Source organism: Eucalyptus grandis, chromosome 3 (assembly GCF_016545825.1).
Source record: "Eucalyptus grandis isolate ANBG69807.140 chromosome 3, ASM1654582v1, whole genome shotgun sequence".
In the NCBI taxonomy this organism is placed as follows: Eukaryota; Viridiplantae; Streptophyta; class Magnoliopsida; order Myrtales; family Myrtaceae; genus Eucalyptus; species Eucalyptus grandis.
The window spans coordinates 12,176,904-12,204,625 of record NC_052614.1 but is presented as its reverse complement, the minus strand read 5'-3'; the positions used below and the strand labels follow the sequence as shown (position 1 = coordinate 12,204,625).

Genomic DNA, 27,722 nt, shown 5'->3' with positions numbered 1-27,722 from the left:
TGCCGACCTTTCTCAGGGCATCGATTTGTTGGGGTGTCTGACCTTAGTTGAGGACACCAGTTGGTACCCGACCTTTCTTGGGAGATGCGCCGACCTTTCTTAGGGCATTGATTTGTTGGGGGTGCCTGATCTCAGCCGAGGACACCGGTTGGTACCGACCTTTCTCGGGAGATGTGCCAACCTTTCTCAGGGCATCGATTTGTTGGGGGTGCTGACCTTAGTCGAGGACACCGGTTGATACCCAACCTTTCTCGGGAGATGCGCCGACCTTTCTCAGGGCATCGATTTGTTGGGGTGCCTGACCTCAATCAAGGACACTGGTTGGTACCCGACCTTTCTTGGGAGATGCGCTGACCTTTCTCAGGGCATCGATTTGTTGGGGTGCCTGACTTTAGTCAAGGACACTGGTTGATACCCGATTTTCTCAGGAGATGTGCCGACCTTTCTCAGGGTATCTTGTTTTTTTGGTGTCTGATCTTCGTCAAGGACACCGGATGGCTCTCGACCTTTCTCGGGGGATACAACGACCTTTCTTAGGGCATCTGTTTGTTGGGTGCTTGGACATTTACAGGCATTTTGAAAGAGTACCTAGATATTCACAAGTACTAACCTAAATGATAGTTGGGCCTTTGCAGGCATCGAAAGGGTACTTGGATGATCACAAGTGTGAATTCTAAAGGGTGCCTAGATGTTCGCAGGCATCGAAAGGGTGCTTGGATAATCACAAGTACCAACTCCTGGAGGATACTTGGACATTCGCAGGTATTGAAGGGGTACCTAATTGCTTGTAGGTGTCGAAAGAGTACTTGGATGATCACAAGTACGAATTCTGGAGGGTGCCTGGATGTTTACAGGCGTTGAAGGAGTACCTGATTGCGTGCAGGTGTTGAAAGAGTACTTGGATGATCACAAGTACGAATTCTGGAGAATAGAATATCGAGGATGTACTTGGGATATTCATGAATGTCTCTCACCTCCTGGTATGTGGAAATATTGAGGATGGATCTCGCATTTTCGTGAAGGTCTCTCATCTCCTGGTAGTTGGAATATCGAGGACGTACCTTGGATATTCATGAAGGTCTCTCATCTCTGGTAATTGGGAATATCGAGGCGTGCCTCCCATATTTATGAAGGTCTCCCACCTCCTGGCAACATAAATTTGAATGTAGCACAAGGCTTACCTGGAAGGTTGCATGCACTCAAAGGCCTAGAACACTTGGTAGCCATAGGTGTACAAAGTATTGGAATACTTGGATGAACACAAGTATTTAATATACGATCTGGGACTACTTAGACAGGTCCAAGTGCTATGATAATAAGAGAGCATACCTGGGTAACTACAAGTGCACAATGCGATGGAATACTTGAATGGCTACTAGTATTCAATGATACAATGTTGAGGACAACTCAGACAGGTCGAGTGTCATGGAAAGGGAGTATCCGAATGGTGGCCGGTACTCAAAGACAAGAGGATACTTGGATAGTCACGAGCATCCAAACTTCAAAGACAACTCAAACAGGTTGAGTGTCAAGAAGAGTACCTAGACAGTGGTAGGTACTTTAAGACAAATGGGGATAGGGATATGCTTACCTGGCAATATCTCTGATTTCTGATAGTATGTCTATTGGATAATAAGCACACATGATTATTTATGCTATAAATTCATGAGTTCAAATGAGATTCATGCATGACAACTTTGTCAGTTTTGCATCATCCGAATTCCATTGGGGAAGATTTTGAAAGAAAAATTTCATTTAGATTGTAGATATCTTGAGCATGCCAGATGAGGGACTTTCATTCTGAAAGGACTTTTCACTCACTCGCATGGAAAAGGCTATCTTGACCATTGATGCGGGATTTATAAGGACCACACTATCTCACTATCATCATGTCAACAGGGGTCCGAGTATTATTGCAAGTGGTACAACTTTACCAATGTGAGAGGTCTTTGTTGAAATTGTGATGAAGACTTGGTCAACAACTCATCAAATGGGACCGTCGAGGTCAAGGCTCATGAATGAAGTGCCGCATGATTATCTCCGGGTTTGCAAGTCAAGAATCCTGCGAAAAGAGATAGAGTAATCTTGCTCATACTTCTTCGAGCGATGCTTATGTACACATAAAATCCTACGTTAATTGAAGTGCCTCTAGTTTGAAGAGACTTTTACAATGGGACGCAATGCAAGCTTGACTCATGTGTAAAAGGGTGAGAGCTGGTGATTGCCTTGGCATTTGTCACCAGTCTTTCTTCTCACTGTTAGATGGAGGCTCTACCAATCGAACCACAACAACAACTTCTCTTGGGAATACAATTGACTATATTTTTTGCTGGGGGCATTGGCTTTGCTTTTACCAAGCACACTGCTTTTTCATACCCCTATTTTTTTATCCCAAATTTTCATTTATGGGCATTTGACCTTGCTTTTACTAGGTACACTGCTTTTTTATGCCCATAGTTTTTTCATTTTTGTTGCTTGAGGAACTGATCTAGGCAAGTTCAATTGAAGTATCGTTATTCAGATTGTTGAGTCTTCATCTTTAGTCGGCGCTCTAGGCTATGGCAATAACTTCTACTTTGTCTCAATGTGAGGGTAAAATTATAAACTCACTTGGGTTGTACAATGCATACAAGTGCATAGAGAAGGAATTGCTCTTCATCATTCTAAGACACTTAAATTAATGCGAGTGTTCATGTGTAATAAAGACACTCGAAGACTGATGCAAGTGCGAGCAAGAAAATTTCTATCTCTCTTCTCACTTTGTGATGCTGCTTCGCCTCCAATCAGCCTCAGTGTGGGGTGGTTCTTGACGGGGGTATGGGAGAAGCTTCACCAGTGTAAGGAGCTCAAAGGGGTGAGCAATGAAATGCCTCTCACTAATTTGGTTATCGTACCATTCGCAAGAGAACTCTTTACCTTGCAGTCATGGAATCTTCTGCACTCATCTCACAAGTGTATAGATCGGGGACTGTGTGTAAGATATAGCTTGCCTGTCATCATTCTGACGCGCCTCATCCAACATGCTCAATCAATCTTGTATTCTTTAATTAGCTATCTATTCTAAAATTCTCAATGGAATGATTTAGACAGACAATATCATCATGCAAAATCCATTTGGAAAATGCATGCATTTTAAATGTGATGGAGTTTGTACTCTCAAAACAAATGAATGGTTTTGACTCAAAAAAGACCCTATTGACAACTTTAGGGGCTAACATAATGGTGTTTCCAAATATGTTAGATTTTGAACATCAAAAGGGTTATTTGCAAATGGGTGTCGATGGTTGTCCCTATTGATTAGGGATATGACACATGAATGATCAGCTAAGGATTGGGAATCGATCGTGCATCTCGCTTTGCCCCCGCACTTAAGAGAAGATGTACAAGTAGATCAATTAGTCCGGCCAAAATCAAATGTGAGTTGAGGCATGAAGATTTTCTGTCATTTGCTTTGGTGATTACTCGGGATGCCATTTCGCTTATGAGAGCTTATCGAGTTTGACATGTCTTTCCTTATTATCCGCATTTTTTTACGGTCAAGTGATCCTACAAAGATAAAAGGGATCATGTTAGTCAGAAGCTCTTTCAAGAGTCGAATAACTTGGAAGCGATACAAGATTACCCTTCACTAGTTTGTAGATGATTGGATGGACCTAAAGTGCAAGTGGGACATGAAGTCCTACGTCTTTTGCTTCGTTAGGTCACCGGCTCTCTTTTAATTTGCAGGCGCAAGAGAAGCAAAAACTTTTTTATTATTTTTTTACCAAGCGGCTAACTGCCGCGTCGGGGATTTGAACCCCGACTTCGGACCATTTTGCTTCTTCCGGGTACCACTCAGCTAGAGGAGCCGATGATGTCTGTAGGGTGCTTCTTTTTTCATTTAACTGACTTGGCTCCTGGACGACACGTCCTTTCATACCAAGTTAGGTAAATCGATATGGGTCACTTGATTTGCCCAAATTAACCATTAAGCTTGTTTCTTGAATCCCAATGCTTCCTGTTAATAGGGAAAATATGTCAAAAGCGAGTTCAGAGAGAGGGAGTATTGGAAATGATACCGATGTACCCTTCCTCATAGTTTGTATTTGTTGGCTCCTAAGGATATTTGAATGTTGATGACAGCATTTTCATCTTGACACAGTTTGACGTCTCTTTCGATTGGCCTTTCTCATTTGTGGCCATGTATGCATGATTACTGGTCGTTGATTCATCTTTAACGCCTTCCTTCTGTGAAATTTCTCATTCTGTCTTTAACTATATGACCATTAGCAACATTGGACAAAGTCATGTACTTCAAGCTTCTATGGAATCTCAACTGTCTAGATTTTCTCCCTGTTGACAGTATTCAACTCAAAGGAAGAGAGGAAAAATTCTTTTTATGCACTTCTTGGCTTGTTGAAGCTAGAAATCCCATTGATGAAACCACAACATCTAGTTGCTCGGGCATGTTGAGGGAAGAAGATGTTGCTCTGTCTTGAGAAGGAGTTGGATAGGAATGAGGTGGAGTGCACAGAGCTCCCGGGGATGGCTTGATTTCAATTGTATGCCTGTACCTATTACGTCCTATCTTTCGTTTCTTGTAAATAGAAGAGAGAGGACATCATTTCCAAAATTATATTCCAAGAATAAGACTTACCTTCTTTGAAATGGGATGATCTTTTCTATTTGCCCCATTGCCTTCTTGGAAGAGTGTCTTTGAATTTGGCGAGTTCACATGATACGCCAGCTTCAAATGCCCCCTGTCACACTAAGTCAAGGGGGATGATGTTATGAGACACGAAGTGAGTGAGTCAGAAAGACAAATATGATTAAATTTAACATTTTGTTTTGACGAAAGCTTTTGGTAATAAAACATTTTTTTATTTTCAAAAGTATATATCTTTGGGGGGAAGAAAGCATGAGGAAGCTCAGCCCTTAGTATTCTTCTTGGATGATATTTTCTTTTCATGGTTGGATAGCATCACTGGGCTGGTTTGGGATACCGCCTCATGCTCGCAAAATATTTTCAACTTTATTTAATAGGTGGATTTACATTTTGGAAAAGTGTTTTCAAAAGTTAGTTCCTCAAGCGGAACTGATATTGAAAATAAAACAAGCCAGGCTTAAGAAAGATGTACAAGTTCCCACGTAGGGGAGTATGCAAGGAAATTAAAAAGGCTTCTACTTGAGCGGGCCTGCACCCATTTCCCCTGACGGTCCTTCGTTGATGGCGCCCATGAAAAGGTCTCCAAACATGGTGGTCATATCATCTAGCCCTTCTTTCTCTGTTGCTAAGAGAATGATTGTAGGTTGCATTGACATCTACCAGAGATTCTTTATCCTTCTTCATGCTAAACTTGCTCGTGGGTGCAAGTTTAGTGAACCAACCATCCCTCAACCCTATCTCGATTTGCTCCCCTACTGGAATGAGTTGATTAAACGATTCAGTGATTGTGATTACCATTCGATTGCAGTACTCGTAGGGGAGGGTTTTGATAAACATCCTTCTCAGCTCGAAATTGATTGGTTCAGGACTGATTTGGGCGGCCATGTTCCTCCATCTAATAGCATATTCTTTGAACGATTCGTGCTTTTTCTTTTCGGTACGCTCAAGATCCTCACGAGAAGGGGTAATGTCCATTATGAACTTATATTGCTTGAGGAATGCCTCACTCACTTCGCTCCATGTTTCGAGGAGATTCATGTTCTTTGTAATGTACCACCTCAGGGCAGGGCCTATTAAACTTGATTGGAACAACTATATCATTAATGGTGCATTATTAACGTATTGGGTCATTCGAACTAAGTACATTTGCAAATGAGCCCTAGGGCAAGTTGTGCCATCGTACTTCTCAAACTCAGGCATTTTGAATTTTTCCGGCATTTTGACATTGGAATAAATGGAGAGGTCTGTCAAAGTAGGATCTTGGAGGCCTTGCAGTTGTTTTAGTCTCTCCTTAAGCTTTTGAGATGTTTGTCATGCTCAGTTTTAGACAAACTGTTTGGCTTAACTATCTCAATCGCGGTTTGGTGCAGATCATCCTCCAATTTAGGCATATTATCGTCGGTATCTCCACCTTGATCACCCCTAATAGATGATTGTGGCAATAATACCTCGATTGAGGCCAGGGCAGGAGTGAGTTTGCCCTGGATGGAGTCTATCTGCTTTGAAAGTTGTTGAAGCACTTTAAAGACTTGCTTCATTTCACTTTCCACAATTGCAATACGGCTTGGTACATTTTCTTCGGCCATTCTTGCTCTTGCTTTTGAACGAGTCTGGATCGGCGAACGTTGACATTCCGTGATTACCTAGTCATGAATAAACAAGCGTGTGTGAATACAAGGCGTAAATAGGGAGTCAATCCATGATGACGACCTAATCCTACCCTTTTGTTTGTTTATGAAAAGTTTGTACATGTAGAAGATTCCCTAAGCATAAATTGAAAAAAAGGCATGTGACATGTTTGCATAGACTAAAAAGATACTCAATTTGAAAGGCGAAGAAAGTATGAATTGCAACAAATTTTGAAAAAGACTTCTATCCCTTTTGAAGCAAATGAAAATTCTTGCGGAAAAGAGCTTTGTAACATGCTTGAGAATAAAAACATCAACTAAAAGTAATTTCTTTTGCAATTTTTTTTTTTTAAAAAAACTTTATGACAATTATTTCCAAATTTAAATGACTATGGTATTAAATCCTAGACTAATCATGGACTGTTCAATATATGCTGGAAGGTAAGTAAATTGCAAAGCACAAGAAAAAACTTACATCATGCGAGAAAATTGATGACAATTACATTGACATGCGTATGATATGTGTGGCTCGATTTCTAACTAAGAAGGTTTGTTGAAATTAGAAAGGTATCCATCCGTCGCAGTCTCGCGTTAGTAGCGGACCCTCTTAACCTCGGCTAAAGAAATTCGGGGAAAAAAAGGCAACTTCATAACGCAGTCTCGCGTTTGAAGCCGTATCTTTTTTAACACCATCCTAAATATCCTATGGCGGCTCAGGTCCGGCGGCTGGGTTGTGTGTGCCATGTGTAGTGTTAAAACAATAAAGCATGCACAATAGTTTATAATAACAAAACAATCTATTTTAACCAAAATTAAAATAAACATTTAAGCTACTGATCTGCATAAAGAAAAAAAAAAACAAGTCAGTAAAGTGCTTAAACAAGATAAAACGGCCTAAGTCCTCAAATCTCCCCAATGGAGTCGCCAAGCTGTCGCGATCTCTTTTTTTCTTCGGCGCCCAATCAAGGCGGGTCACCTAAAGGAGGCTAATGGTTCGGCTAGGTCTTTTGGCTTGGACTCTCCCAAGTCCACCAATTCATGACTTAATGGTCCAAGTTTTTTAACCTATAAATTAATTTTAAAACGGAGTCGCCACTAATCAATTTGGGGTGGGTCGATTAGAAACCCAAGCGAAATATCGGAAGAAATACTCGCTCCTGCGTAACTAGAGAAATTAGAATCGAGGACTTGATTACACTAGTTAATCACTAATACCCTTTCGGTACCTAATCTTGTTTAAACCCTAAGACTTTTTGGATTTTTTGAGGGTTTTCCATTCATTTGTAGAGGAAAAATATTTTTTGGGTCTTTTTCTCATTTTTTTTTTGACATAAAAAGCATTTTTTTGACATTTTGTTTTTTTTTGACATAAAAATCATTTTTTGGATTTTTGATCTTTTTGAAAATATAAATCATTTGTTGGCTTTTTTGGGAAAATATGGATATTTTTGATATTTTTGATATTTTTGGTAAATAAATTTTTATTTATTTTTTTATTAAAATATTATTATATTAATATAATATGATATATTTAACGACCCGGGTTGGATCCAGGGTTGGGTCCCACCTGCGTTGTCCGCCCAGAACGCGGACAGGCCTGCGTTGCAGGCTCGGCCCATATTTTTTTGTTTTTGTTTTTCTTAGAAAACCTCAGCCTACACACCGGAATTGGGCCTATTTGAATTAAAAAAGGGATACCCGGCCCGACAACCCAACCCACTTGAAGAAACCCTAGGGGAACCGGGTCATGCGCCCGACCGGATTCCGCCTGGCTTTGTGGCTCTCTCTCTCACTTCTCTCTATTCGCGGCGTCGATGGAGGGGCTGGAGCGGCGGCTCGCATCGTTGACAACAGCTACGTAGAGGACGGCGGTGGTCGGTCGATTGTCGGACTGGAGAGCACAACTCAACAACGGTAGCCGATCTATTTGGCCGGTCAGGGCTGGGGGATTAGGTTTCACGGACGGGGGGCGACGGTAGTGACGCGGTAGACAGGGACATCGAGTGGTGGCGAGCGGTGGCTGATACCTAGCTACAACAAAGACGTGACGCGGCGGCGAATAGTGGTGGTGACAACGTTGGGGCTGTGGTGAATGGCGAGCAGCAATGATCGAATGGCGATGGTGCCGGGGGGGGGGGGAGCGGATGGCGACAACGATGGCCGAGCGCTGCGGCGGAGGGCACTCGACTCCCAGATCCAGCCTTCTCGCCCCTGGATCTTCAGATCTGGACCTCGACCCCTCCTTCTTACCCAGCTCGACCCTCTCTCTCCGGGTTCACTTGTCGTCGGCCTCCCCTGAAGTCTCTCAAAGGGAGGTCGTTCGAGTTTGCTATCGGATTTCTCTCGTGAGTTCGCTCTTTGAATCTCCCCTGAAGTCTCTCAAAGGAAAGTCTCCGAGTTCGCCGTGCTCTCTCCCCTCGGGCTTGCTCGCGCCCACCTCCCGAAGTCTCTCGGAGGGAGGTGGTTTGAGCTCGCGACCCGATTTCTACCTTGCTCGCTCTTTGAGCTTCCTGAAGTCCCTCAGCGACCCCTTTGAGCTTGTTGGCTTGTGTGTCCTTCGACGATGGAGGTGCTTCGCTATTTATAGGCAAGGAGCTCTGGTTGACGAAGGGGCTCGACCCCCGGTCTTTGGCTTGCCGACCGGTCCCCTGCAGCTAAACGACGTCTCATCTTAGCATTAAAGGCACGCATTGAAGGCGCATGCGCATCGTCCTCTCCTTCGGCAGCCTACCTCCATTCCTCTCTGCCGTAGGCTACCCTTGAGTGGGTCGCCAGCCGCCGCACGTGATGAACAGAGGCACGAAGAAGAAGAAGGAAGGAGAAGGAAGAAGGAGGGGGAAGGGTTGGGTTGCGCGGGCCGGGCTGTGGGGGGCTGCGCGAGGGAGAGAAAAAGAGGGGAAGGCTGCGGGCTTTTGCTTTCTTTTTTTTTTTTTTTTTTGGTTGTTTTGTTGTTTTTATTTGTTTTTTGTTGTTTTCTCTTGTTATTATCTATTTATCCAAAAAAGAGGAAAAATACATAAATAAAGAAACTAAGGCCTAATTAAAAACCTAATCAAAATTTAGGTGTCAACAATGGTCACCAGCAAATTTCCTTCAATATATAACAAAGTCTCAAATTAGAATACTAGATATCAATTATAATATTTTTTTTCAAGGTCTTTATAACAAATAATTGAATAAGATGGTTGTAGTTTTGAAAAGAAGACTCGAAAATGATCTCAAAAACTAATGAAGTTATATTTGTCTTTTGAACAGAGCCAACTTTTCAAAAGGTTGCAAAATGAACAAAGAACCTTTTGGGAAAGGTTACAAAGTGAATAAGTACGTTTTTTTAAAAGTTACGTTGAAAAGACGTATAAAATTCGAAGTTACATTAGTAATAAATAAAAAATAACCGTAATTTCTTTGTGAACAGTCGTGCTTTGTCAATAAGACTTCATGGTTATTTTTTTTATAGAAATAAATCAGATTTTTCAATAAAAAAATAATGATCGTTAGTTAGTGTCAAATCTCGATCACATGTGCATTCACATCTTTTCGATGTGGGACAAGACACCTTTTAATTTGTTTTATGAACAAACTACCAACAATTCCCTACTTTGTTTGTAAAACAAAAAGTAGAAAATAAAATGTTAGAAATACACAGCCAAAATTTCAATAAGATTAATATACATACATAAAGGTCTCTTTCGAGTTAAACCTTTACTTAATGTAAATATATCAAAATTCTATTAAGGTGACAAGTAGCTCGGTTTTAAAGTTGTACTTTTAAATAATATAATCGAACATACTGCACACATACTAACCTCTTATTTCAGCAAGAAATTCTATATTATTCCGCACTATTATGGCCTTGCGTTTAATCCTGTTTTATGAGCTCTTTAGAAAGTAATGATCTTGTGTTTTTGTTACTATTAACACATTACAAATTTGTACTATACATTTAACCTACAAAACGTAACAGAAGATATTGACTTCTCATATCAAGGCTACATCAATATTACACAATCACATTCAGTAACTTGTTCTCATCTATTAAAACTCATAAGTAGTAATATTCTAGGAAAATATTGGGTTGCCATTACTGGTGATCTAATTAAAGGCTTTCAGCCTCATTTCTTGTGAGGTCATTTTTACCATATTTCTTGATAAAGCCTTTGTCAAGGGATTTGGCTAGAATATTGCTAAACCTTACATACAATTGTTATGGTACCATCTTTAATTACTTATCGTACTAATGTCTTAGACTTATCATTAAAAGTGCTACTATAAGCCTTTACCAAAGTAGCCTAACTATTACAATGGATAGAAGTAGCAGGTAGAGGACTAGGCCATAACTTAATATCCAACAACAAATTCCTAATTAATTCAGGCTATTTCTCAGTTGCTGCTGAAGCAATGAATTCGGATTCCATCATTGACTAATATATATGTTTCTTGCTCATCCAGGAAACAACACAACTATCAAATGTGAAAATCCATCCAGTAGTAGATTGTTTATCATCCATACTTGTAATCCAACTAATATCGGTGTATCATTCTACAACAGCCGGATAATTATCATAGAACAATCTTAAATTTTAGTTTTCTTAAGATAACCAAAAATTTCGGTAATGGATTTCCAATGTTCAATACGTAAATTACTAGTATACCTACTCAACTTATACACAAAATAAGCAATATCAGGTCTATTACAATGTTTCACATATATTAAAGACCTTATAGCACTCGCATATTTAAGTTGTGCTACTATTCTACCGGTATTATAATTTAATTTAATAGTAGAATCAAATGAAGTACTCATTTACCACCGCCCGCAGCAGCAGCGTTGGCTTTGCACTCTCACACCCTCATCTGGGAGGGGGGAGTTCGAATCCCAGCGCTGTTGTTAGGGATTTTTAAGTGTGGCACCCTAATGGTGGGTCCTGAGCTAGCGCCGTCGCTGGTTTATCTCGTCGGCTATCGATTGTACGGGGGTTCCAGGGTCATAAAAAAAATGAAGTACCATTTTCTCTGAAGCCAAGATGTTTAAATATATTTAACATCTTTTTCATGTCATCACTTTGGCACAAAAAATAACCCCTACCATTTTTAATTTTAATATGTGAGAATGTATCTACTTCATCCAAAATTTTCATTTTAAAAATAAAAGTTAGATATTTTTTAATGTCAATGATTCCGGTGATCTTAGTTTCAAAGTCCCCTTCACATATACCCCCATTTCGCCCCCGTGTCGCGCGGTGACCGCGGTGCCCGCAACGCTGCCCTCGCGATCTTCGCAGGTGCGACCCCACGACGGTCCGCAGTCTGGAGCCCCTGTTCTCCGTGATGGGGAAGGTCAGTTACATGGGCGGCCCCGGAAAGGGGCAGTTCGCGAAATTGGGGAACCAAATCACGATCGCTTCGACGATGGTGGGGCTGGTGGAGGGCATGGTTTATGCCTATAAGGCGGGGCTCGATGTAGGGATGTTTGTAAGCACGATATCGACCGGAGCTGCAGGCTCGAAGTCGCTGGATTCACATGGGAACAGGATACTGCAGAGGGATTTTGAGGCCAGGTTCTACGTGAACCATTTTGCGAAGGATTTGGGGAGTATGCCTGAAGGAATGTGAGAGGATGGGGCTCGCATTGCCAGGCTTGGCGCTTGCTCAGCAGCTTTACTTGTCGCTCAAGGCTCATGGGGAGGGGAATTTCGGCATTCAAGCGCTCATTCTGGCTCTCGAGCGGCTTAACAATGTTAAGCTCGAGAATACGGGCTCCTCCAATGTATGAGTATGACCCCTGCTTAGTGTTCTTATTGTGTACTCATATTGGTATACATAAATATATGATCATTTGCTATATACCAACAATTACATTTGCTGCTGTTGTACTGTTGTTGTAAGAGGAGTGGATTGCTATCGTTGGATATTGAATGGAAAAATATGTGCTTCTATTTTTCGAATGTATGATATTCTGTCTAGGGAAAGGTTGGGATTCATATGTTAATCAGGATTTGTGAGACAAAGTGGACTATTTGTCAAATGATTTGTCACTTGGACACTGTCCTCACCTTATCATTGCAATTTGATGGTCTCCATGGTAACCCTTTGGATTCATAACACTTTATGAGTTGTACAGCAATACATGGAAAGGAGGATAGTATAACTGTTATGGGTCTACTGATGAGCTCTTGGCTTTCACCTTTGATTGTGGTAGCTAAACTTGTTTACTGTCTAGAAAACAAAGTAGTTTATGATCGACCGCTGATGGATGTGCGCACGCTCGAGGTTTGGGACATGACATTCCCTGTGTCATCTCTGTCCACAAAAGGCAGTCAAGTTTGTCTCCATGGTTCTCCAGGAAGAGGATTTGAAGGTGAGCAAATCATGGAGCATTACAGCTCACTGGCGACTCCAATTAGAATAACGTGTAACTTGATACAGGACAAGCAGGTACTAATCTGATCTCACAATTGTGACCAGGATGTTGTGGCGAGAAAGCATATATGCTTGCAACTAACTGCAAGTAAAATTAAAGATATGTTTACTAGAAATCCTAAAATTTATCATAAAAATGTAATTGAGTTCTAAAACTTATAAAAAAGTTCATTCAAGTCCTAAACTTGTCAAATTAGTACAATTGAGTCCTTTTATAACTTCGTCCAATTAGACTAATGAAAAATGTTGATGTAGTTTTTTTTTTGAAATTTTTTCTTTCTCCCACGTGACGATGATGTGACCAAAACATAGATCACTAGACTAAAATGACATCGTTTGGATTTAATTTGAATTTTTTAACCATAAGCTTAATTAAATAAAATTAAAAATAATTTAAAAACACAAAAAAAAAAAGCCAAGGCAAGGGTGGAGGCCCTTGCTATCGTTGCCCCCATCGCCGAGGCCTCGGCCAAGGTCAGCGATCCTCGCCAACCGCAAGCAAGGGCTCGACGACCCTCCCCCAGATCTGGGTGAGGGTTACAGCCTTCAACCAAGATCTAGGTGAGGTTGCTAGCCCTGGTTGAGGCCCTGGCGACCCTTGTCGGCCCTTGCCGAGCCCCCGTTGGCCCTTTTCAGTGATGGGGCAATGGCGGCGGCGGTAGTGGCAAGGGTCTCTGCCCTTACCTCTACTCCATTTTTAATATATATATTTTAATATATATATATTAAGCTTATGGTTAAAAAATTAGTTAAAAAATGACGTTGTTTTAGCCTAGTGTTTTATGTTTTAATCACGTCATCACCACATAGGAGAGAGAAAATATTAAAAAAAGACACGTCGATATTTTCCGTTAGTCTATATGGATAGAGTTAACAGAAGGACTTGATTGTACTAATTTGACAAATTTTAAGACTTGATTGTACTTTTGTGACAAGTTTTAATACTTCTAGCGCACATATCCCTAAAATTAAAAATCCTGATATATGAGCATCTAATGAGGTCCATTATTGCAAACGGTCTTGATGAGCTCCAAGTATGATTGTGAAAAGATTACAATACCGAAATAATTCTCACTTTGTAATGTTCTAAATATTGTAATCTTCTCTACAATACTCTTGTTGTTGTTGTGTTTTTTATTTTTATTTTTTGCATTCTCAAAGGTGCTTTAGAGTAGGGATAAGTGGTTCTAGGTTCTATTTAGATTCCACCTCAAACCAGGAACCTACCTCATCACAGGTTTAAGGTCGGTTCTAGGATCTATCTAGGTTTCTCATGTGCTCTTAATTGAATGATTGTAGTGAATTATCTTTTTTAATGACCATCATTTGCTAAAAATCCACTGATTACAACTCATGTCTAGATACACAGATTATGAAATATTAACGAGGAAAAAATCTCACTCATAGATATAATCGGAAATGGAAGTTTAGACTAGTAGTTTTAGATTACATATTCATCATTGGATGTCATAAAATGCCCCGGCATCACGCGAAAACATAGATCAAGAAAACATAAAGACTTGTTATAGGTTCTAGGTTTTAGATTCTCGTTGAAACTTGGAACTTACTCATTTGAAACCAATATGTTGGAATAGGTTCTCCAATTTTTGGAATCTGGAAATTACCCTACATATCCTAGAATCTAGTATATAATCGGTTCCTACGGGTTTGATTCTCAGGTTTCTAGTTCTATTCAAGAACTATGCTCACTTCTACTTTCGGCAATTCTTTTAGAATGCTGTCATGTCTTTCTTTTGGGATTGTCTATAGATTTGCGTGCGTGCGTGCGTGCGAGAGAGAGAGAGAGAGAGAGAGAGAGAGAGAGAGAGAGAGAGAGAGAGAGAGAGAGAGTCCTGAGCTGCTCATATGTTTAAGCAAAAGTTGCTGTGCCTGAACTCTTTGATGAAGAGATTAATGTTAATGTAAATCTGGTCAAGAAAGCTTGTTGACTATGCAGAACAGATAATGTATCCACTGTTAAGCAATAACCAGAAATGGGAAAGTTGATATAAGAGGCAAGTGGGTAGCACCTGTGGACTTCCAGAGAAAATGCTTTTACTCATGTACACCAAGTATTTGATATGTCTTTTGTTATGTGTCTTTTTGGTTTGTCAAAATCCGTTTGCTGCAGAAACATTAGGAGTAGGAAAACAAAGGGTCCCTCCGTTTCGTGCGTTCACAGGCGCTCGAAGCATCCCATGGCCATTTCTTTTTGTTTGTTGTCGAGATCTGTGATAATGTTCTCCATTGTCTATGATAATATCCTCTCTCTCTCTCTCTCTCTCTCTCTCTCTCTCACATCAACCCAGCTTCAGCAATGAACTTGTGGCCGCCGTGTTTGAATGGGGTAGTCCACTTCTCCTGTTCTTTGTGACTTTACTGCGATTGAACAGTAGATTCCGACTATCTTGACTAATACGAGAGTGTGATTGTTGAGGCTCCATTACGCATGCTTGGATGACGAGCGCATGAAGAGGTATTGCGCACATATGAGTGATACTTTCTTTGACTTTTGCCTGGCTTTTCTTCTTGAATTCACATAGTATTAGAACACAAGATCTTGAGTTCAAATCTTTTCAAATCCAATTTACCTCTCCAATTAAATTTCCTTGCTTAGTATTATGCAAAAGAATAGATTAAGCATGATGGGGAGTGTTAGAGTAATTAAATAATTTACTATGCCTATAAGAAAGATATATGAAAAAGAGTAATTGTATATATTTTGATATGTCATAATGAAGATTGCATCACCTTATTTAATAGGCTCCATGAAATAAATAAAGAAGATAATATATTAACCAAGATATGCACAATCAAATAGAGATATTTATATAATCTTGAGACACAGAAAACCATCAGCAATTATTCTACTATCTCTAAACGTCCCCTCAAAGTTAAGGTGCATTAAAGATGTCAACTTGAGTTTGAATACAAGTTTGAACAGTGTCCAATGGTTGAAACGCAGCAGATGAGGTGGTGTTCAATAGTTGTTCGTGGCAAAACTTCTAGACCAAGTTGGTTTGAGAGTGACAAGCCTAATGACAGTGTTGCCTCTTGAAATGACACGCAAAACGTCGAGAATCAGAGGGAAACAACAAGCGGCTGATGCGGCTGGCTGCAAACTAGTAACTGAGCGATGTGGCGTATATGGCTGGCATCGTAGTATCAAGTGGCCTATGCAGTTGGCTTGGGAAAATAATTATTGAGTGATGCAGCTTACAATGGAAGAAAAGCCACCTCCATGAAGGGCTCAACTAAGTGATGCGACTGTTGCGATTGGCACTGAAACACAAAATGGATTTGACTAGGTGGACAAAAGTTTGTTGGCTATTGGATAATGTTAAAATCAATGTTGAGCGGACAATATTAAGACTTAATGGAAAAAATAATAATAACAAGAAGCAAAATTAGCTCTGGATGAGTATTTGGGTGTGCACTGAGTGCAAGTACAGTCAGTGCACTTCAAGATCGACTAACTCTGATTTCAAGTTGAGAAAATAAGAAAGATATGCATAAAAGAGTAATTATATATATTTCGATATGTTAAAACGAATGTTATATCAACTTATTTATAGATTTCATGAAATGACTAAATAAGATAACATATTAATCAAGATACATATAATCAAATAGAAATATAGGTGCAACCTTGAGAGATACAGAAAATCATCAGAATTATCCTAAATATCTCTAACATATACACTAGAGGCTTATTATTTGTTGCGTGTTAACCTCTTGAAATGCATTTAACCGCGTTGTTGACATGGGTGACACATTTGCTTGTTTAACTAAGCATGTCTAAGCGTATCAATGATAGTAACTTGCGTAATACACGTTGGTAGATCCTGGTAGTGCCAGCAACTTTGTGTCGATAACTCCTACTATTGAATTAGTAAGTTTCCAAAAGCATAGAAGCCGAGCGCCTGATGTTGTCCGAGATAGATCCCTTCCATGCGCAGGGCTCATTAGGACCATCAGTTACAGACCTTAGGATGTGCTGGAACTTGCGATGAGGATTGGTTTAGTTCAATCGTGTGGGGGTTCGATGTAAACCAAGTTTTATCTTCCTTACCCATCTAGAAGGCTCGACCTGCTGTTGTTGGGTCAACGCTGTGGAAAGTTTGCGCATGCACTTGCGCCACCAAAAGACCAATTTGCTCATCATCCAGAAGGCGAACATCAGAAAACGAATCAAAAGCTGTTCCATCGGAGAATTGGAGGGCATGGCCAAGATTCAAAGGTTGGCCGTTTGACTCGGACACTACATAAAAGCACCAGGACCAACAGGAATCAGAATCACTCAGGTCGCTGTCTTACCGATCTATAGAACAGACGAAACGTTAGTGGGTTGCAACAACCACAAGCACTATCCATTAATCCAAACAACAAAAGACTTTGTCTTATTGGATTACTATGTGATAGTGCTAGTATGAACAAAATAAAGGAGTTAGGGAAGAGAATAAGAACACAGAAATTATAGTGGTTCGGCTTAATCCAAGCCTACGTCCACTCTCCCACGATAACAGCCTTCTTGGCTGGATTCCACTATGCAATCAACAAGAGATTACAACTCCGAGTGCAAACACTTAGTAGATCACACTATCTCACTAAGTCACTCTCTTGGTATTTCTCTCACGATTACAAACGTTTAAGCTCTCAAGAGACAAGTATATGATCTAAAGTCGCTTAGACTTTGGAATTATAAATTCTACGCTCTGTCTCTTACTTGCTCATCGGTCCATGATCTCCTTAAATACTCCTCCACTTCCAAACTACCGTTGGACAGCATCCCGGAGAATCGTCTTCCAATATACCCATTGGACAGCTCTGTATCTTAGAAGATTTGGTAGCCGTTGAGTGACAAAGGTAAAATCCCAAATTGATTCCGATCGCCCATACAAACGAAATCTTGGTTTCCATAAGTAAAGCTTCTTCGTATAGAAAGATCTTGTCTTCAATCAAATCAATCTTGATGTGGAATCCAAACCAGATCACTAGCCGTTGTATGATTGGGCTTGAGTTACGATTCATCGAATCTGGATGTAAAGTCTGAGTCTTGAGACTTTACGATATGAGTCTTGAGACTTTACAATCTGGGTCTCTAGACTTTACAATCTGGGTCTCTAGACTTTACAATCTGGGTCTCTAGACTTTAAGGTCTGTACCCAGTTCAGCTTCAGCATAGAGTCTGTCTTCTGGTTCAGCATTCACGTTCAGTCTGGAATTAGTCAGAGTAAGCAGACTTCTGATGTAGAACAGACTTTGACACTAAAGTCTGGCAGTCTTCAGACTTTGACACAGAAGTCTAGAAATCTTCAGAATATACTCTGGACATATGTTACGTTCAGTCTTCTGGTCGTCTTCAGACTTTACCAATATCCTTTACATGTTCTATTATCTGCATGGTCTATTACTCAACCATCAAACATGTTAGTAGCCTTTGATTTATTTTGTCATCTTCAAAACATCATAAGGGATTTCCTAACAATCTCCCCCTTTTTGATGATGACAAAACAATCTCTGAATATGCAGATTTAAAAATTTAAATCAAAGGATATCAGAAGATAGAAAATAATTGCAGCTCAATATTATGCAATAAATAATATCAACCAATCAGCACATATGCATATTCATATCTTCTCCCCCTTTTTGTCATAATCAAAAAGCGATAATGGATTCACGTAGAGAATGATAACAATATCTTGCATGAATCACAATTTCGAAAAATCAGCTTTTATCGAATATTAAAGATATGCAATATAGCTCACTTCGATTATATCAGTAAATATCCAATAAAAATCACGGATGCATCATAAAATTCACGTACCATTTTTGTCATAATAAAATGATAATATCAATATGAGATTTGTTAATGACAAAAGGTAATAAGAGATGCACTAACCGGATTTTGTAGAATAAATTCTGACACAATTACCTTTCCTTCCATCCATAATAAGATCACGATCAATCAAAAAAGATTTTTCCATAATTGATCAAAGCTCCCCTCAATTTGTTGCCTTTTTGAGGTGATCACGATTCTTTTCCTTTTCTTTTGGATTCGATTTCTCCCCTTGATTTCCTCATCGGATTCTGAGTCTGGTTCTGAATGAGACTCTGTTTCTGAGTCTATGTCTGAGTGAGACTCAGATTCTGAATGTTCCATCAAGCATAAATTTTCTTGCTCATCATCTTCTTCTTTTTTGTTCTTTTCTGGCCATTCTGCTTGTATTTTCTTCCATCGAAATATGGTGGCCTTGTGTTGCTTTGCCCTTCCATAAGACCTGGTGCCAACATACTAGCCATAAAGAATCTTTAGCTCAAAAGTAAAAACACTTTTATAAACCGAGCACTTGGCTCTGATACCAATTGATAGTGCTAGTATGAACAAAATAAAGGAGTTAGGGAAGAGAATAAGAACACAGAAATTATAGTGGTTCGGCTTAATCCAAGCCTACGTCCACTCTCCCACGATAACAGCCTTCTTGGCTGGATTCCACTATGCAATCAACAAGAGATTACAACTCCGAGTGCAAACACTTAGTAGATCACACTATCTCACTAAGTCACTCTCTTGGTATTTCTCTCACGATTACAAACGTTTAAGCTCTCAAGAGACAAGTATATGATCTAAAGTCGCTTAGACTTTGGAATTATAAATTCTACGCTCTGTCTCTTACTTGCTCATCGGTCCATGATCTCCTTAAATACTCCTCCACTTCCAAACTACCGTTGGACAGCATCCCGGAGAATCGTCTTCCAATATACCCATTGGACAGCTCAGTATCTTAGAAGATTTGGTAGCCGTTGAGTGACAAAGGTAAAATCCCAAATTGATTCCGATCGCCCATACAAACGAAATCTTGGTTTCCATAAGTAAAGCTTCTTCGTATAGAAAGATCTTGTCTTCAATCAAATCAATCTTGATGTGGAATCCAAACCAGATCACTAGCCGTTGTATGATTGGGCTTGAGTTACGATTCATCGAATCTGGATGTAAAGTCCGAGTCTTGAGACTTTACGATATGAGTCTTGAGACTTTACAATCTGGGTCTCTAGACTTTACAACTGGGTCTCTAGACTTTACAATCTGGGTCTCTAGACTTTAAGGTCTCGTACCCGGTTCAGCTTCAAACATAGAGTCGTCTTCCGGTTCAGCATTCACGTTCGATGCAGGAATTAGTCGAGTAGCGGACTTACGATGTAGAACAGACTTTGACACTAAAGTCTCGCAGTCTTCAGACTTTGACACAGAAGTCTAGAAATCTTCAGAATATACTCTGGACATATGTTACGTTCAGTCTTCTGGTCGTCTTCAGACTTTACCAATATCCTTTACATGTTCTATTATCTGCATGGTCTATTACTCAACCATCAAACATGTTAGTAGCCTTTGATTTATTTTGTCATCTTCAAAACATCATAAGGGATTTCCCTAACACTATGGTTGCTAGTGAATGGAGAATTATGTGCTTCTATTTTCCAAAGGCATGATAGACTGACTAGCAAAAGGTTGGGATTAATATGTTAATCAGGATTCGTCAGACAAAGCGGAGTATTTGTCAAATGATTTGTCGCACGGACGTTGTCCTCGCCTTTTATTTTTTTATTGCAGTTTGATGGTCACCGTGGTAACTCTCTGGATTCATAACAATATATGAGTTGTGTAGCAATACATGGCCAAGAAATTAGTATAACCATCATGGATCTACTGATGAGCTCTTGGTTTTCACTTTTGGTTGCGGTCTTGTTTACTGTATAGGAAACGAAGTAGTTAGTAATTTGTTTGGCTAGGAACGGAAATAGATTACGGTATTCACATTCAGAATTTGAGATGAGAGCATTTTCCGTGAGAAATTTTTCCATTTTAGTAACTCACCCAAGGTATTCATTTTTTCTTATTCCTGAAAAAGTGTTAGTTCATTCATTGATAAATATCAACTTACAGAGTCAAATTAACCATAATTTTCAAGACTGATATTTCCAACTTAGCACTTAAGTTGTGACTGTGTATTGGGCCAGTAAATCAGGAATTCCTTCTAAGCGATGGGATCTAATCATGGATAACTTTGTATGCAAGAGTTATTATGTCTTTGATGATACTACCTACCTTCTAGCTGCCGACTCTTGTACCATCAATGGTATCTGTGATCATCTCCAACAAAATTTCTCTGCAATATTGTAGCAAAACCACAAGAATAGCAACGTCACATGATCGTGCTTGAATGAGCTTAGTTCCTTTCTCCAATAGCTTCCCTGTGTCATCTCTGTCCACAAAAGGCGGTCCAAGTTTGTCCAATGGTTCTCAAGGAACATGATTTGAAGGTGAGCAAATCATGGCGCATTACGGCTCACTGGTGACTCCAATTAGAATAACGTGTAATATGATACAAGATAAGCGGGTACTAATCTAATCTCACAATTGTGACCAGGATGCTGTGGGGAGAAAGCATATATGCTTGCAACTAACTGCAAGTAAAATTAAAAACCTGATATATGAGCATCTAATGAGGCCCATTATTGGGAACAATCTTGATGACCTCCAAGTATGATTGTGAAAAGATTATAATACCAAAATAATTTTCACTGATGTTTCGAATATTGTAATCTTGTCTACAGCACTCTTGTTGTTGTTGTTGTTTTTTTTTTTCCCATTCTCAAAGGTGCTTTAGGGTATGAATGAGCGATTCTTGATTTTGTTTAGGTTCCACCTGAAACCTGAAACATACTTTATCACAAGTTCAAAGATTGGTTCTAAGGCCTATCTAGGTTCCTCATGTACTCTTCATTGAATGATTGTAGTGAACCATCATCTTTAATGACCACTATTTATTACAATCCACTAATTACAACTCATATTTAAATACACAAAGATTATGAAATATTAATAAAGCAAAAGTCTCAGTCATGGATATTGCCGAAAATGGAAGCTTAGACTAGTGGTTTTATATTACATACTTATCATTGGACGCCATAGAATGCCACAACATTGTGCGAAGACATAAAACAAGAGAAATAGAAAGATTTATTATAGGTTCTTGTTGGAACATGGAACTTACCCATTGGGAACCTACTTGTCGGAACAATTTATCCAATTTTTGGAATTTGAAATCTACCCTATATATTCTAGAACTTAATACTAAACTGGTTCCAAGCTAGTACCAAACCGGTTCCATGGGTCTAATTCTCAGGTTTATTGTTCTACTCAAGAAACATGCTCACCTTTACTTTCGGCAATTCTTTTAGAATGTTGTCTTGTCTTTCTTTTGGGCTTGTCTACAGATTTGTGTGTGTGTGTGTGTGTGTGTGTGAGAGAGAGAGAGAGAGAGAGAGAGAGAGAGAGTCCTGAGCTGCTCATATTTTTAAGCAAAAGTTGCTGTGCCTAAACTCTTTGGTGAAGAGCTTCATGTTTATGTAAATCTGGTCTAGAAAGCTTGTTGACTATGTAGAACATATAATGTATCCACTGTTACGTAATAACTAGAAATGTGATGTAAGAGGCAAGTGGATAGCACCTGTGGACTTCCAAAGCAAATGCTTTTATTCATGTACATGGAGTATTTGATATGTGTCTTTTCGGTTTGCCAAAGTCCGTTTGCTGCAGAAACATTAGGAGCAGGAAATAAGGGTCCCTCCGCTTCGTGTGTCCACAGGTGCTTGCAGCATCCCATGGGCATTTCTTTTTGTTTGTTTTCGAGATCTGTGATAATATTATCTAGAGTCTATGATGATATCCTTTCTCTCTCTTCCCCTATCACGCCCTGATTCTCGGGCACGCACCCATCCCTCACTGGTCAATTAAAAATGTGACATCCTAGGACGCATCGCCAGTTCATTCATTTTATAGCGTATGCGGAAGTAGATAAATAATCCCCAGACAATAACACAATGTTCTAGGAAAGTAGGGCTCCAAATTTTCAAACCAAAACAAACATCTTATAAACAAACATGTTTAATTACAACATCAAGCTGTTTACAAAACATCGGCTCAACAAAAAGGGAACTGTCCTATGACCCATTAGTCAGACACGTTCGCCGATTCTTCAGTCTCCACATTCCCAGACTTTGGAGCTTCGGTCCTTCACAACACCATCTAAGAACTTGAAAATGGTTATATAATAACTAGTGAGACAATGTCTCAGTAAGTTCATGTCACGCCCCGATCCTCGGTCATGTGCCCATCCTTCACACTTTGGTCGATTTTAAAATGCGATATCCGGGACTACGTATCACCGACCCTTTCATTTTCAATAGCACATGCGGAAGCAATTATAAATCCCCAAACAATAAAACAATGTAATAGAAAAGTAAGGCCATAATTTTCATACTGAAATTCATAACCACTCTTTTATACAAGCACCTCATAGTATATAATGCAATACTATTCATAGGGGTCTGATCTAACACTTATCAACATATAATCAAGGTCTGGCAAAATAGGGTGGGATCTCAGTTCTCATTTGGGTCATACTCAGGATCCTCCTCATGGTCATCTTCTTCTCCAAAATCTTCCTTCTCATCTGGTTCCACATTAGAGTTCTCCTCTTTAGATTCCTCCTCCTCAGGCTCCTCATTAGGGTCCTGAAATGGTTATTTAATAACCATTGAGATCATGGCTTAGCAAGTTCTATCTCCTAAGACTCGATTAGTAAACTAATATGCTAATCGGGCTGTTTATGCACGCACGGGTTAGAGGACTTACCTTGACCTCAGATTTCACATGCATATTAGCACAGTTCAATAGGCACCCAAGCAATCACATCACTGATCGAAGCATCGATCAAATTGACCTAGTCGATCACACGCCAACAAGACCACTCATAGTCATTTCCATTTGATCAATCAATTCATGATATCAAATCAAAGTAATGATCAATTAACTTAGTTGATTACATGTCAACGATGACCATTCTCCGGCCGTTTCAATCAATACTACTTATAAGTCCGATCATACCAGGACTGCTTATTATAAGCCGATAATAGGTAATATAACTCACTAGAAGCTGCCTCAATTACTGAGATAATATACTATAGATTTATTCTCGCCAGAACTTGCCTCAATTCCAGATATAAGTATATTATATATGCTCACCAAAAGCTACCGCAATTATCAATATAGTATACTATAGCTCACTAAAAGCTGCCGGCTATACTTTTATAGTATGCCGAAAATAATATATATGCTCATCAGAAGTTGCCAGCCATACTTTTATAGTATGCCGAAAATAATATATATGCTCACCAGAAGCTGCCAGCCATACTTTTATAGTATGCTGAAAATAAAATATGCTCACCAAAAGTTACTAGCCATACTTTTATAGTATGCTGAAAATAATATATATGATCACTAGAAGCTGCTAGCCATACTTTTATAGTATGCCAAAAATAATATATATGCTCACCAGAAGTTGTCAGCCATGCTTTTATAGTATGCCGGAAATTGATCATTTAATCAAATCCCCATTTCATCATTCCCGATAAAAATATCATGTGTGGGTACACAACCGGCTTTAGCCAAAATACAATAATTTTATTTCCATAAATCTCACCATTTTATATAGTCCACCAAAATATTTTTGGCACTATTAACCGACGCCGGTTATTTTTCAATTAATAACCAAAGATTATTCAATTAAAGAATAATTCTCAATTTCTCAAATAATTCAATTCAGCACAAAATAAAGCTCAATTAAATAAACGGATTGTGTCACAAAAATCAGCATAAAATTCCAATCGTTGGCTATCCCTGCCTAATTTCCAGAAAATAAATAAATAATTAAATTAATTTCGAAAATTAATAAATAAATACTAAAAATCTAATTTAGGCTCGTAATGCTTGATTGGAGCCTGAAACGGGTTGGGAAAAATCCCGAGATGCATTCGATAAATAGAAGTACGTCTCTATTGGCTAATTACACAAACCAAACACCTAACATGCATCAATAAATCACTAATTAAATTACTCTAAACTAATCTAACCACCTAATTACACTTAATTAAATATAATCAATCCTTAAGTATAATTAGCAAACTAAGAAAGCATTAGTGAGTAAAACTCACTTGGCAAAGCGAAGACTGGAACACCGCGACAGCGACGCGATGGCGGCCGAAATCCAAATTTCTGGCGGCGTTGGCGGACATTCGGGCCGGGCCAAGAAACTTTGCAAGCCTGCAGAAATTCTGGGCTTGGGCCTACTGAAATTCTTGGGCTGAGCTTGATCTGGGCATCTGAAATTTTTGAGGGCTGAACGATGGGCTGGGCTTCGCTGAACTCAACTGGGCTTGTGGGCTGCTGTTGGTGTAATTTCAATTGGACTGGGCTGGGCTTCGGCTTCAAATGGTGAAGAGAAGATGGGCTAAAGACACGGGCTGGGAGAAAAATATGCGTGGGCTGACTTCGGCGGGCTTCTTCGGTGGCTGATGGCTTCAACGTGGCAACTGCAGCGGTCTTCGTTGATCTTCAGAGCTGGACAACGTGCGAAGGAGCTGCGGTCAACAAGATGGAGAGTTGGGCTTCGATCGTGGCAGGCAGTTGCGTGGGCTAGCAGGGTCAACGAAATCAACGCTGGTGGAGGAGGCGCTGGCTTGTTGACCGGTGAAGGCAAGCCGAAGTGGAGCTGCAGCGTCGACGTGGAGATGGACGAAGGCAGCAGCTCGCTGGCGTTGAACTCGTTGAAGGTGCGAGGGACTTCAGTGGAACGGCATGAAGAGAGAGAGATGCTTCGGTGGTGAGCAGGAATTAGTGGGGCTGAAGCGTGAGTGGGGAACGACTGGTTTTCGGTGGGGGATTGAACGAAGATGGGGCTGCCGAGAAAGTGAATTAAAAATGGGAGCAGCAAATGAAAAGAGAAAGAAAACAAGACTGCAGGAAAAATTGATAGAGGGGATAGTTGCTCGAGAGAAAGGAGGGGGGAGTCGGCGAGTGAAACTTGCTCGAGAAGATGGAAAGAAATGGATGAGGATGGACCCAAAGTAAAATAAAATATCTTCTTACATAAATGCTTGGTCCCCAATACTTTCCCACCAATTTTCCACCAATAAATCTAATATTGATGCCAAAATATGCTGCCCTCACCATAGATCCGAATTCTTCAATTTATCCACAAAATCTCTAAATCGAAGTCCAATTTCGATGAAGATAAATCCCTAGAATTTTCTGTAAGTACCAAACACCCAAAGGCTTGGCTTGAAAGTCCAAACTCACTTAAATTCAATCCCAAACGAATTTCTATTAATTTTCTGCGACGTCCGAATGATTTTCCGTAAAAATCTCAGAATATTTGAAAAATCTTCTGAGACTAAGTTCGACGTTCCTAGAATTTATTGTGACATGATAGAATCTTTTATTTCCAAAATCGGACTTAAATTCATAGTTAATTTCCATTCGATGCGTTTTTAGCGTAACCTAGAGTACTTGGTAGTTTTCAGAATTTTTTAAGGCAAATGACTATTGACACCTAAATTTTGGTGATTGTTTAAGTGTTTATTAATTGCATTGAAAATTTGGGGATTGATTTCTAACCCCTTAACAAAAAATTTTCACTAAAATTGCATCACATATAGACATTAGGAGCATTTGCATCACTAGTTTTAAAATTTATCAAAAAAAAAAAAATTATTACAAAAAATTTAAATAAAAAAAAAAAGAAAAGAAGAAGAAGAAAGAAAAAAAAAATCATTAAAATGTATCGTGATTTCATTATTGCATGGCATATTGAGTGGTCTTTATTTTTCCAAAATTGCCATAAAAAAGTTATAGAAAAAAAGATTCATTAAAAGGTATAAAAATCGAATGAGGCCGAGTATATGGGTCTTTCTTCGTGCATGGACTCGCCCACATATCTCTTTTCCTTTTCTTTTTTCGCACTTGGGCTGGCCCATCTCCTTTTATTTCAACCCGGCCCATGCACAGATCATCTTCCTCCCCTCACAGCATCCATGCTTTTGCAAAAAAGGAGAAAAGAGGAGGGTACAAACAGAGGAGCAGAGGATCGTGAAGGCAGAGGACGGCGTGATCCCAAGGTCGGAGATCAAGCGGCCGCGAAGGCTGGCGGTGGCAGGAGCCATGCGCGCTTGTCGTTGGCCGAGTTTAAAAGGAAGAGAGCAAAGAGAGGATGAAGGGGGTTTTTTCTCGGCTGGTCTTTGGGGTCGAGAGAGAGCAGAGAGAGTAAAGGGCGAGCCAAAGGGAGAGAGTGAGACTGAGAGAGCGTTTCGCCGTCGCCTAAAGTGCGTCCGTTGCTCGCCGTTCGAACCAGGTAGGCTTCTCTAAGCCTTGTGCTTCTTTTCGAGGTCTCGGGCCGAAGCTCACAGCCGACCAATTCTCGCAAGCTCCGGCCCATTGGTCTTCTATGAAATCTTTTCCATGTCTTAGTATGTCTTAGTATATGATGATAGACGTCTAGGTTTGTGTCGAGTCCATATCAAGCTGAAAATCCTTTGGTTCATTTGTGTGTGCTAACCGGTTGATGAAATGCCTGAAAGAGATTTGAGTCTGTGAGTATGTTGTGGCTGAAGATACTTACTGTGTTCAAATATGTTCGAATGTAATATATGTCCCTTAGTGGATCTTGAGTGTTGCTTGTGCATATTATGTTGATCTTTACTTGAATCCGAGCGTCGAGTGAGCCCGTACGCCCCTTTTAGCTGCTGCACACTCAATGTTTGACAAAATGTCTCAAAGAGAACCGAGAAGCAACCTGCGTTCAAACTCGGTCTGATTTGCGCTTGTTCATATATATGTTGGACCATGCCTATCTTTTATGTTTTCATCGCGATTTCATGCTTTTTTTGTGAAGTAATCATGTGTGTTTGAGCCGGGGGATGTTTGCATCCAAGAATGGTTTAGCAGCCGTCGGAGTTAGATGGCCGGTGTTGATTTGTGCCGATCGAGGTGGTTTGGTGTTAGAAGGGATGCTAGGTGCTTCGGTTATTGTTACTGTTCGAATTAGTTTTGGTAAAGAAACAAATTTTGGTGAGGAATGTCGTGAGGAAGGAGAAGATAGCCTTTAAGGTTTAGAATGTCCTCCATTGAA

The 27,722-nt window shown here is 39.9% G+C and overlaps 1 long non-coding RNA gene and 1 pseudogene across 1 annotated transcript; one reads left to right on the top strand and one right to left on the bottom strand.

The window, feature by feature from the left end:
- The first annotated feature begins 8,429 nt into the window (after positions 1 to 8,429).
- LOC104439054 lies at positions 8,430 to 12,146 on the top strand (annotated as a pseudogene).
- A 10,844-nt stretch (positions 12,147 to 22,990) lies between these two features.
- On the bottom strand, positions 22,991 to 25,645 carry LOC120292242. The gene is made up of 2 exons (XR_005550027.1): positions 24,751 to 25,645; positions 22,991 to 23,271 (listed from the first exon to the last, which is right to left on the bottom strand). It is a non-coding gene; the product is annotated as an uncharacterized LOC120292242 (long non-coding RNA).
- Between the last annotated feature and the right edge of the window lie 2,077 nt (positions 25,646 to 27,722).